Source organism: Chinchilla lanigera, unplaced genomic scaffold (assembly GCF_000276665.1).
Source record: "Chinchilla lanigera isolate Chin_1 unplaced genomic scaffold, ChiLan1.0 scaffold00045, whole genome shotgun sequence".
In the NCBI taxonomy this organism is placed as follows: domain Eukaryota; kingdom Metazoa; phylum Chordata; class Mammalia; order Rodentia; family Chinchillidae; genus Chinchilla; species Chinchilla lanigera.
The window spans coordinates 6,646,147-6,664,656 of record NW_004955446.1 but is presented as its reverse complement, the minus strand read 5'-3'; the positions used below and the strand labels follow the sequence as shown (position 1 = coordinate 6,664,656).

Below are 18,510 nucleotides of genomic sequence, written 5' to 3'. Positions count from 1 at the left end.
GCATGTTATAAACAACACACTACATCATGCATTATTCAGTGTAAGAAATAAATTATGTTTTCAAGAAATTTAAATAAAACAGTCTATATTTACCTATATAATTGCCATTTCACAAGTTTCCAATTCCAAACTGTCTTCAAATATCATTTTTGAGACTTAAGAACTTTCTTTACATCTCTTCTATAAGTATCCTAGGATGTGCTATTTTAATTACATACGTCTAAAAAAGTCTTCATTTTGCCTTCACTTTTGAAAGCATATACTTTTGGGCTATGAAGTCCAGGTTTAAAGTTCTAAAGGTTTTTCTGCCCTCTATCTCAATGCATTTAAAATATTTCTCCATTGTCTTTTTGCTTGCATTGTTTCTAGTGAGAAATCTGTTGCCATGCCTATGTTTCTTTGTGCATATCTTTTCTCACTATCTGCTTTACAATCTTTTTGTGGCTTTGTGACCCTTTCAGGCCTTCAAGATATTTAAGCAAAGATATAGTGGGTCCACTGCTGTGAAATTCCAGGTTTCCCTGCATTTTCCAACAGAGGCATATTCAACTATGCTGACAACACAGGAGCTAAAACTCCATATATCGTTTGCACTTAGGGGATCAAGACATGCCTGAACAGACTTCCCATTGCTGATGTGGTGCCTTGGCTACAGCCACAGTCAGAAAGGATAAGCCAGCACTTAGAAACAAAATATATACAGTAGTGATAATTCAATAACAGTTATACCAAAGAAAAGGTGACATGTTTATTTTGAAGATAATACATGGGTAACAGTATACAATAAAGGCAAGATGAAAGGTTCTGCCAGAACAGGGTCAGTTGTGGAGTATTATTGACAGCTAAGTTAGATAGAAATTAACAGGCAGTCAGAGAGGAAGTCAGCACAAAGACAGATAAAAATTGTGGCTGAAGGCGAATCTAAAGAGTGCCAGGCCTCGGTGGCTGGCTTGTACTCCTCCTTGGAGATAAACAGCAATTTGAGATTACAGTGAAATTAGCACCAGCTGGCTCAGTGAACCCCAATAAACATCAGACACATAAGTGAGTGACCAGAACATCTGGACCCATACTCTCTTCCTTTCTTAAATATAACTTTGTTGTTTCCATATACCCTTGCTATGTGACTAGTTTCCCCACTGAGTCAATATTATCTAAGCAGCTATACTTGGAATCCTATAAGTTGATTGTAGCTTGATCCACATTGCACCTGTATTGTGACTTTCCTGTATGAATTGCCCCTGGCAAAGGAGCTTCATGGCCACCCACTCAGGATCCTTCCTGGAAATACATGAGCTAGTCTTCTCTTTATTCCCAGAAAAACCTTCTCTTTTTCCCTGAAAAAAGACCTAACTAGAACATAATCAACCATGAAATCTAGAGGTCAAAAATGCCTGCCCCTATCATCTCACCTTACCTGCCTTTAAGAATGGCCACGAAGCAAGAGACTAGTGAGATACAGTCTTCTGGCCATCACCATGGTTACAGACCACTCCTTATTTTCTTGTTAGGTCTCATTTTCAGGGAAACATGGGTAACTTTCTCCTTTGATTAATGACTTTATTTCTCCATGTTGTGAGACCATGAACTTGGCATATTTGACCTCTGACAGGTCAGCAGTTATATATTTCTGGTATCAGTAGTGTGGTGGATTAAATAATGGTGAACTGGTAGCACCAAGCTGAACTGAATCAGCGTGGTCCTGGGTGTGGAAGAGCCACCTGAGTTTGTTGCCAACAGCATAAAAGGAGAACTAGAGGGGAAAATGGTGTGCTACTGATTCTCCTGCAGAAGCTTGTTCTGTCGGTTTTCCTGATATGAATTTAGCTATTCTCATTGTTGGAGGATCTTGAGTCTTCCCTGTTGCTGAGGACGGCTGCAGTTCTTTTCAGGGTAGCTCTGGTACTTACCTTGAACATCGCTTCCTGGATCCAGTGCAGATCCCTCAACCTGCTGGTATAGATTCATCATTCTGCTGGCACAGACGTTCTAGCTTCCACTACTGGCCTTTGGGCCATCCCAGGGCAGATCCTTGATACAGACTTGCATGAATTGGACTCATGCAGGACATTGCCATGGTATCCAGACCCTCAGCTAGACTCTCTGAGTCTCTAGTGTGTGGACAGGTCTCCTACACTCTTCTGCGTTTGACTTTTCAGGTAACTGTTATAAAACAATTCTATAAATTATGTGTTCTGTATTAAATCTATTCCACTGTAAACTCTGACTACAGCAAGGAGTATGTAGACTTGTGGCCCAGGATTGCATTCAATGCAAGCAGCATTCTATGGTTCCTCAGCATATTTGTTAAAACAATAACAAATTAAAAAATTTGTTCTCAATAAGTAAATAAGTTTAAAATATTTTAGAAAATTTTTCTCCTTATTGCTATTTTTTCTTATTGCTATTTTTAAGTAATTTGATTTTGATGGGCCTTATTCATACCTTCTTGTCCTTGCTTTTCTTTTTCTTCCTGAGTGTGTGTGTATGTGTGTGTATGCATGCCTGTGCACATGTGCTGCTTGAGGTTTGTTGAGCTTCTTGTATTTTTTGTTTTATAGATTCCATCAAGTTTGGAAAAGTTTGGCTCTTATTTGTTGAAATATTCTTTGTATATCTTCTTTACTCCTCCAGAGATTCAGTGTGCTATTGATTCCATTCATCTCAGACATTTGAGAAGCTCTGTGTCTTTATATCTTCCAGATCTCTACTTAGCATGGTTACTCTTTCCTTTGACTGTCTGTTAGGTCCTACCTCATGACCTTGTGCCTCAGTAAACACCATCCTTCATTCCTCGATGTCTCATGTCCTGACAAAGCACTGTTTCATATATTCTGAGGTTTCAGCTTTTTCAGATGGAAAAGAAATCTAATCCCTGTTACTCCATCTTGGCAGCAAGCTGAAATTCCATATAGGTTCTTTTAAACATCCCAACTTTCTTTCAAATGTGGGTTTTGGATACAGAATAACCCATTAAATTCCTGGGTCTCATGACAGATATTTATGATTACTCACAGCAAATAGCTATTTTCTCTTCTTCCTTGAGAGCAGATATTCAAATTTGTTTGGATCTAAATGTTTCAAGTGTCATGGAATATAATAATTTATTCTATCCATTAGAAAATAGAAGATGATTCTATTACTGTATCAATGTTTTGGTCAAGATGTGGACATGTGATTCAGTGTTCTGGAGAATATTTTCTCCCAGGTAAAACATGGAGCTGGAGATAGAGGAATAATTTTTCCCCCTGCCCCTAGTTATTCTGCTCTTGGAACATTTTGAGAGAGGATTTGATGCTTGGATCTATGTCAGCTGGTAAGCATCTGTGAGATAATGGTCTCGTATAATATCATCAAATGTGTACATAAAGACAGGACAATTATAGGCTGACCCCACGTTGAACCACAGAACAATCTTGGGCTCCCCTATCTTTAGAGTTCCTATGGCATGATATAACATACATTACCAATATTTGAGCCACTGCTCTTCAGATTTTTTGTGACTTATAGCGAAATACAGCAAATTGATGCCTACTTTTACTATGGCTCAACTTCTCAGGTTTTTTCTGATTGCTTTCTTCCAGATTAAGAAAGATTATGTTCTAAGTATAAAGGTTGCCATCACAGGAGGTGGAATCCCTATGGCAAACCACCTACTTCATAATTTTTCACAGAAGTTCTCTGTAGCCATGATCAAAGGCAAAGAGCCCTGTAGGCTGTGCTCCTTAATGTTAGAGTCATTTACAGACCTTGGTTATGCAAAAATTGTGCCGATAGTGAACCCTATGGCCATGTCCTCAGAAGGAGAATTGTACTGATTCTTGAGTGGAATACTAACTTCCAGTGACTGTGATCCACAGGGGGAAAGAAGCTCTAGTCAAAGCTACTTGAAATAATATATATTAATACAATTCCATCATAAATAATATATACTATTAATATGGCTTTAAATAATTTATAATGCTAGATTTGCATAATAAATAATACATAAATATGTAATCATCCCGTGAAGTCATGTGAAATTAGTAATCATGGAGGAGACTTAACCTATTCACATGCTCCGAGAGGAAAGACTTGCAAGTGACTCAAGGCCTTAATCAGAGCTGCCAGTAATTTCTCAGCTGAGAGGAACCCCAGCTTTGGATAAAGAATTTGATTTGTGTATCTTATGACTGCAGAGAAGTAGCTGGCAATAGACTTTTCAGTGCATAAGGAGATTCCATTGGTTTGTAACACTGCTTTTTTCTTTAAAAAAAATCTCTAATCTATCACTAATTGAAGATTATGTTTTCTAAAAATTAAGCAGTTTTAAATATTGCTGTTGACTCTTTCAAACCCTTCCATTTTCCTAGAGATTCATTTCTTTTAATTTATTTAATCTTCCTACTAGCAGCACATGGTATGCACAGTTATCCCAATTTCCCAGCTCAGGCAACAGTGAGTTGGAACAGCTAGGGGTTTACCCAAGGTCACAAAGCTAGTTTAATGTGGACAGGTATATACCTGTGTGTGCTCGGTTTTTTTAGACAAGGCCTCTTTGAACTGCCCAGACTGGCCTCAAACTTTCAATCCTCCTTGCTTAGCCTCCCACCAAATTGGAACTATAGGCATGCCAAACCATGCCTGGACCTGTCTCTCATTTTTAATCCAGCTCTTTTCTGTGGATTAAGATTTTGGATGCTTTAAATTCAAATTCAAGGAAACTTTGAAGAATCTCTTTGGTGTACTTGACACTACTGTCCATTTTACATAGGTGAGATCATTTGTCTTTCACAATAAACCTATTCAATATTTGCATCTTTATTTTACAAATTGGGGAATTGAGGCTCAGAAAAATGAAATGACTTGTCCATGATCTCAGAGCATGCGACAAAAGCGGGGTCCTGCAACTTTTGTTTCTCTGGTGAAGAGCGATGTTGTAGCAGACTGTCGGTCTTCTCCAAAGAGCAGATATAGCACCTTAATCTTCCTTCAGGTTCTGATCCCCACCCAGGGAGTCAAAAGGCTTTCTTTTCAATATGGTAGGAGAGACAAGGTTGTAGGAGCAGAGACTTTTGTCAAGAGACTTGGAGATACTCAGGGCAATCTTCTGCCTCTTAGATTTTCAAGGCCGGCACACAGAGGAGCTTCATATGTCTCAGTTCCCAAGCCCACTACAAGCTCTTTAACAAACACTCACATTCCTTTATCCCTCAGGCTCTGCTCTTCATAGAATATACAGTAGCTGGTTTAAAGTCTCAATTCCTCAGAGAGTAGCATTCTGGGAAACCATGCTTTGAGATCAGTCCATCTGGGAAAGACATAACCTGCTAAAGAGGTACAGAGAAAGGTTGAAACCATAAATGCCAGCTGACCCAGAAGAGTAAATATAAACCACTTGCATCTTTCATGCTGAACTATAGTTTTTCAAGCACACATTAAACCTTTAAGCTTTTTTTCTTAAGCAAGAATAAATCTAAGTTGACTACCCTAGCATACGTATTTGTTTTCCCTCCACTGTCTATAAACCGTGTCCAAGGTGAGTATTTATAAGCCTGAATGAAAACCAGACAAACAATTCTGAGAATAAGTGACAACTATAACAGTTCATGATAAGACAGTCACAACAAAGGAAACGCTATGCATTAAGTGATTTTTCCTGCAAATCCTTTATACATATGTCAAGCTGTGTGCTGGCAGAGTGAAAGAGAATAAATCAAAAAGAATACCCATATAAGAAAGGGTTTTAGGCAAATGCTGTCTTGTATGCATAAATCAAATAAATAGTCATTAAAAAACCCCAAAGGAGCAGCATAGATTTCTTTGGAATTTTACACAATGAAGTTATTTAGCAATTGTACAACAATTTGTATTGATAGAACGCTTTACAATTATTTGCTCATTAAATCTTATGACATTTCTGGCAAGTAGGTCCATACCATTAGTTAATTTTACAGCCAAGGTAACTGAAGCAGAGAATTTTTAAGTAAGTTTCCCAGAGTCTCACAGCTTAATGTGAGCTGGGCAAAGACTTCATTTTCAGAAAGTACTCTCACCCCAGTCTAAGTTACAGTTTCATGGTAGTGGAGTAAATGCTTATTAGTTCCCTCTTCAGACAGGGATTGCTCATGGGGCCATTTGGGGTCAAAGCCCCCCGATGGTAACTTTGGAAATGCTCGTGGTTGGTTGGTGCTATTTTTTAAGCTGGAATGAGACTTGTCCACATGTCAGTGCATGCCTGTAGGACACAAACACATCTCTGTAATAGAGTTTAGCTTGAGATGGCCATGATGGCAAATCCAAAACTATAGCTCTCAATACAGCCTGCAATTCCTGGGGGACTTTAAAATAAACTAAAGGTCCAGAGCCAATTCAATACAAATGTTTGAGACTGAGCTTGGACAAGGGTAGTATCCAAAAAAAAATACCCAGGTTTTTCTAACCAGTGTACAGGGTTGAAAACTGCTGGGGTAAAGATCCTTCTAGATTTGCAGGACATGGTTGGAAATGCTGTTCATTGCAGAAGAATGCCTAACTTGGAAGAGGCCAGTGAGCACTGAAATTTGGCCCAAACAACGTGCTCTCATTTAGGAGTGGCATCGGTTCTGAAAAGGTCATTTTTTGTCTGATTTCCACAAAGGAGGCCTGGGTTAATTCTGTTGGATGTGCACCTGTGCATATCCTATGAATTTTATTTTTTATGCATTTAAGTATATATATATAATCACTCACTGCATTCTGGACATGTGGTATACACTGGGTGTACAACTATAGAACAATCACATTTCTAGTCTTACTGGCTCTCCCTATCTGTTGAGGAAGAAGATGAGGAGTTCCAACAACATGGGAAGCACTCTGATAGGTATGAGTGACCTCATAGTGGAAGTGGCATAGACAATGAGACTGGAGGATACACTGGCAAGATGAAAGGAGATTGACACTCAAGCCTTCAGTGACAGCACGGAAGAAATCTGGAATTAAGATAGATCATAGATTATTGAGAACCGGCGGTGGTTCAGTCTGCCTACCTGGAAAATGGAAGAAATGAAGGTGGAGGGAGGGGCAGAGAACGTGGCATGTCCTGTCTCTCTCCCAAGGCCTAAGATGGCCATGTCCAACCTTGATCACTGTGCTCTGCTCCTCAGTTCTACCTCCTCTTCCATGTTACTGTTTTCTTTCCCTTCCTCTCCTCTTTCCAGATCCTATCCTCTATCAGAGCAGAAACCACATATACCACATATACCTGAGTTCCTGGAATATATAATTCTCAGCACTGGCTAACAACAAAAACCTTGGAAGCAGCAAAGGGACAAACAAGCACGGGGATACAGATGCCACCATTTTGCTTGATGCCACCTGGCGCAAGCTCCTAGTTGGCACAGATTGCTCACTACACTCCTTTCTTAATATGCTTCATTCAGATTCCACATTCAAAATTACCATCTCAGTCCCTGGATGGCGAGGTTATAAATGAAACAAAGCATGAGCTATGAAATTATTGAAGCCAGGTAATGAGGACATGTGTAGGTTTTACACTATTCTATTTCTTATTGTGTTTGGAATTTTCCATTATAAAAAGTTAAAGAACAAAAACAAGCCTGAGATCGTCTGCGACTTCTCATCTTCTTTCATTTTGCTTATCGTTGCCTATACAATGCTCTGTTTTGTCTTGTGTTTTGTTTTGTTTTGTTTTAAGTCAAATCGGTTTGACTCAGGTTCTTTTTTACTTCAAAATAGTATGCTTTGGTTTAAGTCATAGGACATTTTAATGAACTAAATTTCCTAATCCACTAGGATTTCAATGATAAAAAGTCATCTCATCCTCCTCCCCCAAAGCTTAGGAGACTGTTATACAATGTGCCTCTCCATCCCTTCCAGTCTGGCCCTCATGATTCTGACAGTCGGCTTTCCTTCCCTCCCCGCCCCCCCCCCCGACCGGGGGATGGCAACTCTGTGCACTCAATCGGCCCAGCTCTGTTATGGGTCTCCTGTGAAACCTGGGAATGTTTCTCCACTCGGAGTTGAAAGACTTACAGTATGAATGGGGAAAACGGAATGTAGCTTTTGAACAACTTCAGTTCTTGTGCCTCTACACTCCTCTTTCCCATTTCTACACATCAGCCTGGAGCAGCTGCAGAGCCCTTCAGTCCTCCCACTTACCAGAGCACTGAGTCTCACGCTTGTAAACTGAAATGGAATTTTACAGGCCTCCAAAGCAAGAAGCCCTTCACTTTGTTTTATAACGTCTATATGAAGCCACATCCAAGAGGCACAGTTTACATGTTTTCCAAGAAATGTGACCTCCTCTGGACAGTCACAGTAGCCCAAATATACATCTGTCAGTGGTATCGCATTCTGTTCTACGTGCTTATTTATCACATTCTTCCCCATAGATGGAGCTCCCCAAGAACAGAGGGAAGATAACACTTCCTAAGCCTCCAGTACCTCACATCCTATTTGACCCAAACTAGGTGATCCACGAGTGTTTGTTGAGTGAGTAAATGGCCTGATTATATTGAAATGCAAGCTTGATTCCTCGAACTTAAAAGGAAATGGTTTGGAAATACTGTAGTTAGATCCAAGCAGCAAACAGAGCTATGCTATCCCCACCGGTTTTGGCCTCTGCTCCCCACACCTGTGAGCTCCAGCTTGGCTCTCGGAGGTTGAGTCTGCCAGACAAGAATACAGTCACTGTGCCCCCCTCCCACCTCCTCCAAATCAGTCACTTTAACGAAAAAGAGAAAGAAAAATCAAACTTTCTATTTATGCTTTGGACAAGATCGAACAACCAGCTTATTGATGAAGCATTGCTGTTATCTCAACCAGTTTCAATAGCTTCCTGTGGCTACAATGAGAGCGTTTATGGCTCCTGTCTATTCACAAAGGCTAATTAATAGTCCTTCTGTGATGTTATCTTTAAGGGGCACAAGGGTGGGAAAAACTGTCTCTGCAACAAGACAACGGGAGAGTGTCTGCGCCACTCTCTCTGTGAGTTCTGTCCCCAGGACACACAGAAAGTGGATAAACACTCACAGCCTATCCAAGAGCAGTGCCCTGGCCCACACTGCTGTGCACCCTAGAGCAGAACAGACCCTGGGCAGCAGGCTCAGCTCGCGGCACTCCTGAGAAGTTACTAGATCACATAGTCACCCTGCTTTGCATTTGCTTCCTCTGCCATAATCGGTTCAACATGGCAGAACTGAGCATGTGCTAGCATCAAATGTGCATATTGTGATTCTTTTATGGTCTTCCAAGCCAGATCCTAAAACAATAATTTAATAAGCTTTGCCTTCATCCGTAACCTTTCATTTTCTTAATGTATCTGACAAGAGGAGGTGTGTCCCACAGCTGGAGCTGAGACTCCCCGCTTCTCATTTCTCTCCCCTGCCAGTTTTCATTGCCTGCTGACCTCCAGAGAATGAGCAACTCGTACCCTGGCCTTGCCGCTCCCTGGCTGTTCACTGGAGTTCATTTCCCTGCTGCAGAAACTCAGATTTGGAGAACCTAAGACTGTCTCTTACAGGATTGCTGGAATCCCCAAGGCACTTGCCAATAAAAATGCTTTGCTTGCCGATAAAAAGGCCTTTCACATGGGCAATATGCAGGAGGTACTCAGCAAACTAGCACATGGTACCCAGCAAACAAGAAGTGTCCCATCCTACGGCTGCTCTGGACTTCTGCTGATGTGCCTCCCATCTTTCCTCTGTCTCTAGCGTTGTCCTGGCTGCCCCTCAAGGCTGGACCTCATGTCTCTTCATTGTTTCATGGCACCTTCTCTCATTAGACACTCAATAAATGCTGCTGACAGACTGGCTGGCTGCCTGACTGATTGAGAGAGCATCTTTCTACCAAGGGCAATGTCCTTTACTGCCTTTATTTATTGCCTACTGTCAGGAGATGTCATCAGCATGGTATCTTTTTCCTGAAATGCATTCCAGGGTTAATGAGAAAGTTAAAGAATTCAAAATTATTGGAAGATATTAGCAATAATTAGTATTTTATCATTAGTAACAGGGCTTGAGTAATGTCTTACAGGTATAGACAGTAATGTCTCATTTTTGTCTAAATATGCTTAATTTTTATGTCATCATTCATATGCACATGAAGAAATTTTCACCTGCAGTAGCACCTCTTATTATAACTTCAAGAAACAAAAATTAAGTGTAAGGACCATTTTATGCTATTTAAAAAATGATAAGGGCTGGGGATGTAGCTCAGTGGTAGAGTGCTTGCCTAGTGTGCAAGGCCCTGAGTTCAAACCCCAGTACTACCAAAAAAAATAGTCATAAAAAATGATAAGAACAAACCAACAAAGTACTCCCCATTTTCATGTGAAGATCTCCTGTTTCAGCAAATTGTCAACAGGCCTTAGGATCAAAATAAGTCATCTCTGTCTCAAGCTACATTCATCACTATTCTTGCCTATATGATTTACAACAATATGGAGAAAACATATTTAAGTTCTCTCAGGTCCTCAGACAGCTTTTTCCTAGGTAAAATAATAAATAAACACATATCCCAAGAACACAGTCACTGTGTATATCCCAAGAATATAGCAAATCCAGTTGCACGAGGGTTACAAAATTGTAAAATGGTTCTGAATTTTAAAACAGCCCATCCATTTGCGTGTGACCCTTGCCTGCCATTCTTTTAAAATCTCCATGATTTCTTCCACGCACACTCCTACAGTGCTGTCAGATGAGTTATCACTGCCTTGCACTTTTGTTCTTTTGTTAATTTTGGATAAAGTCCTAGAGTGTAGCAGTATTGTTGAACTCATTTCTGCTTAGGTCTCAGGTTTCCACAGCTTCTCTATTATCAAGTGGCAGTGCACCCTATAGGCACAATAAATAAATAATACAACACTGAAGCTATAACAAATCACAAAAATACATTATTAAAAAATTAAGAAATAAATATCCCCCTCTTACTTAAATAGAGATTGATTTTATAATGTAAAATGCTGAGGAGAGCTGCTCTGAGATATATTAAGGCCTGGGGACACTCCGAATACACTGGAATGGACATTTTGCTCCCTCAGCCAGAGGGAAAAAATCCTTAGAGTGAATGAATGTATTTGTGAAATGGAAGCTGCTATTCTCTGTTTGTTCACAAGCCGGGTATGATGCACTGCTGGCTTCGCTGTGTGAAGGGAGAGAGACCTCCAGGACACATCTGTCTTTCCTAAGCACAAATTGTTAGTCTAGATGAAGGTGATGAAGACAAATGCTTCTCTGGAACCGGAGGTGGAGAAGCACTGTTTCTTTTCTTTAACTTTAAATCACAATTCCGGCTTCCAAAAAGATGTTCTCAAACCAGGATTCTGCCAAGCATTCTCCAAGGTGTTTTATTTAACAAGGAGAAGATATAGCATAGAATACCTCGCTCCACAAGGTACACATGTCAGGAGGGAAAATTAAATAGGATCTCCTCTCCAGAGATTCAGAGATTTTCTACGGAAAAGAAAAAAAGCCTTTAGTGTTCCAATGTTCTCAGGAAGTCAACCTTGTATTGTTTACATTGAGGTCTGTATGGGGGCCCATTGACTCACTCCATTCACACTGAAGAAGCAACCAAGGCCTCCATCCTGGAATTGTGTGGCATTTCTTGATCTTATTCCTGGATACTTTGGGATTGCACAAATCTTCCTGACTTCCCTGACCTCTGCAAAGGCAATAGCTTGGTATAAAAGAAAAAAACAATGGATAACAAGGGACCCAATCTTTTCTCTATTCCAAAATTATAGGAGAGCTTCATTCTGGTGACATATAGAAAGAACCACTTCATATCCTTTTCTTGTTGCTCTCGGTAAACAATAAAGTGGTAGATGCAACTGTCCTCCTAGTGGTGAGGGTATAAGCCAATCAAAGAGGATATTCCATGAAAGATCATGAAAAATGGTTTCTTACAATGAGTTACAATAGAGAATAAGACAGTAAAGGAGGAGACACTCTAACTCCAAAGACTCCTGGCATACCATTTGCCAAGAACTTGACTTGATTTCATGTTTGTTTGTTTGTTTGTTTGTTTTTATGACTGTATACCTTGACTGTATCCCCTAAAGAACATAAGGAAATATGGTCAAGAAACGTGGGAATAACTGAGCATTTGTTTTCCTTAATATTTCATGGACAGATGGTCTGACCTTCATCTGAAATTCTCAGCAGCATGCAGACATTCTAGAACCTGGGCTCCCAGGTATTCTACCATCTTCAACACATGGCTTTTGTGATCACCTTGGACCCTAACTTCTAGCTGGCAAACGGCAAAGAGAAAAGTAGAAGATGCAAGGGAGATGTTTTCTTTGCCATGCTCAGCATGGAGTATATCACTCCCACATTCCACTGGCCAGAAGTTGTTACATGGTCTTACCTGTACTCCAGCAGGGCCAGAGCATTCCATCCTCCCCAGCTGGACACCAGTGAGCTGGCTGTGAAGAAAGCAAAAGATATAGATAATACCAAAAGTCTCTTCCGGCCCAGATCCATCCCCACCCTCGTCCCTCACTGTCTCTCATCCTCCATCTGCTAGATGGATGTTGACACCCTCGGACCTTGAGGTTATTTGATGAAACAATAGGGTTTCTATCAGCCTCACTTCCTAATAAAACCCTTTCTCAGCTACCACTGTGTATATTATCTGAATGTATCAGTCTTCTGTTGTGTAAAATATTAAACTGTGGTTGAAAACAGCACACATTCATTATCTTACAGTTTCTTTGTTTCTTGCTTGAGGGTCTTTTGACAAGACTTAATCAAGGGTTTCTCTGAGCCTGTGTTTTCATCTCAATCCTTGCCAGGGGAAGAGTCTAATTCTAAACCTATTTATTCCTCTGGTTGTTGCAGGACCTGTTAGTCTTTGGGTCTCCTTATCTTGCTAAGGGTTGGCCATGGATTGCCCTTCATTGCCTGCTACATGGGCCTTTCCAGCTTGCTTCATCAGAGCAAGCACACATGAAAAACCAGACAAAATGCCAGCAAGATGGAAGTCACAGTAACACAATCGTGGAAGTGACATCCCATCATACCTACCATATGGTTTGCTTGAAGCAAGACACTTGATCCAATCCACATTCAAGGAGGAAAGAATAAATATATACCAGGATATGAAAACGAGGAGTCAACAACTTTAGGGAGCCACCTCAGACACAGACTACCAATGAGGGTAGGATATACACCTCTCTTTAATGAGGCCACTGAGATTGCAAGTGTGGACAACTGTAGAAGCTTGCATTGCCTGGGGTAAACCAGGGAAGAGCCCCAGAGAGGTCTAGTCAAGTGAGGTCAGAGCAAGCCAAGTCATACCATGCTTTATTTGCTCTGATCAGAAGCTGGCATTAATTCTAAGTGCAACAGGAAGCCATTAAGGGATTTAAGAGAGAAAGAAGGAATTTTATGATCATTCTTACTACTGGTCATCAATGCATTTTGAAAAAACAATAGTGGAAGTAGTCATGCTGCTGTGTTGGGGAGTAAAGAAAATAGAAGATAGATCAGTTGGTGTTATGTGCTGAATTGGCTGGACCACCATGATTAGTGATGTGATCACGTGTTATTACAGACATTTCTATGAGGGTGTCCAGCAATGAGATTAATATTTAAGTCAATAGATTTTGAGCAAAGCAGATTGCCTTTTAGAATGTAGGTGGGCCTTGTCCAATCAGTTGAAAACCTGAATAGAACAAAACACTGCTCTCTCTGAGCAAGACTGAATTATGTAGCAGACTGCTTTCAAACTGGAACTGCAACATAGGCTTGTCCCTGACTCTCCAGTCTGCTGGTCACCCTGCAGATTTTGGACTACCCACCCTCAAAAGTCATGAGCACTCCTATCAAAGCAACTCTCATTATCTTCTCCCACCACACAGCATATTCTCTTGACTCTGATTCTCTGGAGAAGCCTCACCAACACCAAGCAGAGCAGCAGTGGCTGTGAAGAACCTATACTGTGCTCCAGGCCCTCTACAAGATGTCCTGTATATGCCGCCTCCTCCAGGCAGCCCACTAATACTGATTTTTACACCCATTGTACAAAGGCAGAGCTCAGGATTCTGAGAACTAATTAAATTATCCAAGGTGACATGCAAAGCAAGTAGCACAAACGCCACGCCAATTTGTTAGGTGTTCATTTTTTTCCTCCCGAAGGATTGAAAGAACAACAGAAAAAAGAAAAGCAGCAGTTTTAAAAGCTCAAGTTTGGTGCTTCAAATCTGAAATTCCGTTTTGCTGATGGTCAAAACAAATTCATCACACTCAGTACATTTTCCTTACTATTAAAATAACATTTGCAATCTGTGAGGGGCCTTTCTTTTCGCTAACGCATGGCAATTATATCTTTACACTGCAACTGCAAATCTGGTTTTTAGTTTCCCCATCCGCATACTTTTACAGCCAATTGTTAACAGATTAACAGCTTTGGGTGAAATCCACTAGCCTGCTCTGGTTTGCCTTAGTGGCTGGGAGTCTGTTGACAAGAACAGAGCACAGAAGAGTGGGCTCTAACTTGAGCAGGCCAAATGGAGCTTTAGTTCCATTGATAAACATTTATTGTGCTTCTGCTGCATTCCAGACAGTATGCTGTGCATTCTGGACTCAGATTCATCAGCAGCAAGGAGTCTTTCTGAATCTTCTGGATTTCCAGAACATAAAAGAGATTGTGTCATGAGATAAGCATATCTAAATAGCAAAGTACTTTCAGAATACATTCTATTTCATGTGTCCAAATTATTTTTTATCTGTCTGTCTCTCTGCCTACCTGTCCATTAATCCATCTATCCATGTCTCTCAATAGTCACTCAGCAATGATCTCTGAGTCAGTGGCAGTATTTTGAAACAATCAACAAAATGGTACCACCTAAAAATCAATTCTTTATTAAACATTTGTTCTGCAATCTACAGCTACTGAGGAAGTCATTCAAGAGTTGCAGTCACTTGAAAAGTAGGAGTTATCACTTGCCAGGATTTAACCTTCTGCTCCACTCTACACTACAGCTTCTGGGAAAGAGGAACTCAGCAAAACACTCACACTTAGTTTTATCCCAAGTGGGAGGGATCGATGGAAAGAGTCCAGGTGTATAAATACACCAGGCATATATTCTTGTATTTAAATGGATTTTTAAAAGCATGATATATTGAAATAAGGAAGACACAAAGACACTACAGAAAAATGCAAAGTTAGAATCCTCTCCAAGCTTGTTAGACCTGCTATGATACAGGCAAGTCACTGTCATCACATACAAGATGGCATGAAAGAGTTAATTAACAAAAGCCTGAGAAGGCAGCAAACAGATCACGTTCAACTCCAGCTGCAGAAGCCAAGTGAGAGTGGAATATGTAGAAAAGACTCAGACTGGATTACAGGAAGCAACCACAGAGGAGGAACTGTTGGGTAATCCCAAGGGAGGCACGCAACTTTGTTTTTTGTCCATAAAATTCCTCATCCTGTTCCATGACCAGAGTTCTGTAGAAGGAAGTGTTCACAGACAGTGGCATTTTGGAGGAAGCATTTTGCCCAAGGCATCAGCAGCATACATTTGTCATCAGAAGGCAACACATGGAGAATAGTACCTCCAGCTTTTCAGTGCTGCGAAGAAGTGTGCAGTCACCAGAAGAACAGAAAAAGCTAGAAAGAGAAATGCAAATGATGAAGTCTGTCCACATAGCTCAGAAGAGAACTATTTATTCTAAGACAGAATTGCTGGAATTACAGACAGAAAACTTTGAACTGTTCAGGAAAGTACACCATACTTACTCCAAGAAAGTGGCCTTTAAAATGGGAGCCAGCGTGGATCAGCATCAGAGACAAGTGATACAGATCAGTAGGCAGAAATGAGTTCAAGGGCAGTGAAGAACCACAGTGGCAAAGCCCTGCTCTGTCTTTGGTAAGGAAGTTTGAGGGACAGACTAGCAATGGGGAGAAAGTCATGTTGTTTAGATTTTACAGGGTCAGCACGTGATCAGGCTCATAGTAGGAGGAGGAAATAGTCCAAATGAATGTGAATACACAGAAATAAGCAACAGTATGGTTCCTTCACTAGTGACTAGGGAAGAAAGATAATAATTACATTTACTGAATATTTTAACATTCACTCATTACCCCATATACCTAATACACCCATGAAATCAGCATAATTATGTCCATCCATTTTACAAATTTACAAGGAAGCTGAGTAACTTGCTAAAAGCAGGCTAGTCAGTCATTAAGCTAGAATCCAAACACACTTAGACTGTACTGCATACTACTTAAACTTACGATAAAAATATTTACACTTAAATAAATTGTATATACTGTGTTTAATAAATCCTACCTCAACATGACAACTTCTTCAGGCTTCCATCCCAGATTTCTTTCTTTTTGCAGTCAAGCTTCTTGAGAGAGCTTTCACAATCTGTTTCCTTATCTGCCCTTGGAGTTAACTTTCAACTCATCCCTCTGCCAAAGTTGCTCTTGCCTAGGTCAGTGAATACCCATGGTGCATTTCAGCTATTGAATACTTCCTGGTACTTGTATTGACTCTTGGAAATCTTAAATGCCATTGACTTGTTGGAACAAGTTCTTACTGAGACTCCAGTAGGTTAACAGCCTCCCCATTTTCCTTCATTAGTCTCATGGCTCCTTCTCTTTCCCCTTCACCTTCTCTTCTTCTTCTCCCCCACCAGTGGACTTGGAAGTCCTTTGGGGCTCTGCTCTTCTCCTCTCCACACATCCCTGAACAATTTTATCTACACCTTGGCTTTATAGTCACCTGCACACCACTGATTCCTGGAGAGCACCTCTGAGTTTTGTTTCTATTTTAGTGTTTTCTGCTCAGCTCTGCCATTCTTCTGCTAAGAGCACCTACTTCTCCTGGAGGCAAATCCCCCTATCCTTATTGTCAACAGAAGTGACTTGATGGGATTGACTTTGGGGGAAGTCATGTGATCTGGCCTTCATTCAACTGGGTCAGGACTTCTGTTCCTATTCTTGAACAGACAGAGTCTCTCTTTGCTGTGATGCTTGAACCTGAAAAGATGTATCTTTGAGCTGCTACAGTCATTTTGCCACCATGAGTTGTGGGGGTGCTTGGGGTGGTAGAACATCTTTGTGAATGGGGCTAGCAGAGTAGAATAGAGAAACTGAGCAGATAAAAGGATCCCAATGCCCCATGTGAGTCACTGTCTCTAGTCACACCTGTTCCTACACACTCCAACCTGGTAGCCACTAACTACATCTGGCTATAGAGCTACATCTGTCTATAGCTGTATTTTAATATAGCTATTCATAGAATACAAACATATCAAGTAAATTTAATATATTTTAAATACATTGAGCTGAGAAAATATCAAACCATATATACGGTTAATGTTATATTTCGTTTGTACTATGCTGCTCTGAAATTTTTTTATTAATTTTACTGGTATATTTTAGATATACATAATGATTGATGGGTTCCACCTTAATAAAAATTCTGCTAAGTCATCATGGTGGTGAGCCAATATGGCACAGCCCACTGGAGGCCATGTGGCAGTCTCCTCCTTCCTCCTCCCTAGTCATATTACAACTTTATACTTCCTTTTTAAAACATCCTGTTTCCCTCTTCCTGCCCCCTGTCCAATCACTGTCTGCCAGCTCACACAGACAGACCATCCCCTTAACCCCACCCACAGCCTGGCCCTACATAGCCTCCCCAGCCAGGCCCTAAGAACCTCTACATCCCTCCTTTCTGCTCTTGTCTTTTCTGTGCCTCCAATAAAGGCATTTTTACTTTGTTCTGTTTTTACTTGCACCAAAAAACCTAACAATGATAACATTCATCATATGGAATTTGTATCTATACATAATATATCTTGATTCTCTTTTTTACCTTTTCCTTCCCTCCCTTCAACTCCTCCTCCCCTCCTTATTTACAAAAGCTTTATTTCCATTTTACCTTCTATTCTATTTTTTTCCTTTTCCTTTCCTTCCTTTACCCCTCCCCTTGTCTTCTCACTTGAACATTTTCTTCCTATTCACAATATCTGCTACACATTTTGGTCTTTATTTACACTTTTGGTTTCTCACACTGGACACACATGATATTTGAATATGTGTGTCCAAAATTTATTTCACTTAAGAGTACAGTGCATTCAATTATCTAGAAATGTCTCAAGTTTATCTTTCTTTATGGCAGAGTAGTACTCCACTATATATTAAAAAAAAACACATCTTCTTTATCCATTCATCTATTAATGGGCATTGGGCTGCTTCTGAGATTTACTTATTATAGACTGTGCTGCTATAAACATGGGTGTGCATATGTCACCATGGATTGATGACTTTATTTCTTTCAGAAATATAACAAGAAGGGAAATAGCTGGGTTACATGGAACCTCTAGTTTTAGTTTTTTGAGGAATCTCCACACTGATTTCCATAGTGCTCAGAACTTTTATATTACATAACTGAAGATTTCTTTCCCCTTTTTTAAACCTGCAACCAAAAACATAGAAAACTTTGTATCCATAAACTTCCTCATAATATGATAAACAAATACATCTCATACAATCCTTTGTCAT

At 40.3% G+C, this 18,510-nt stretch overlaps 1 long non-coding RNA gene across 1 annotated transcript; it reads right to left on the bottom strand.

Annotated features, from left to right (window-relative positions):
• Nucleotides 1-4,102: 4,102 nt before the first annotated feature.
• Nucleotides 4,103-16,377, bottom strand: LOC102027915. Its single transcript, XR_262376.2, has 3 exons — nt 16,286-16,377; nt 12,352-12,409; nt 4,103-5,309 (listed from the first exon to the last, which is right to left on the bottom strand). It is a non-coding gene; the product is annotated as an uncharacterized LOC102027915 (long non-coding RNA).
• Between the last annotated feature and the right edge of the window lie 2,133 nt (nt 16,378-18,510).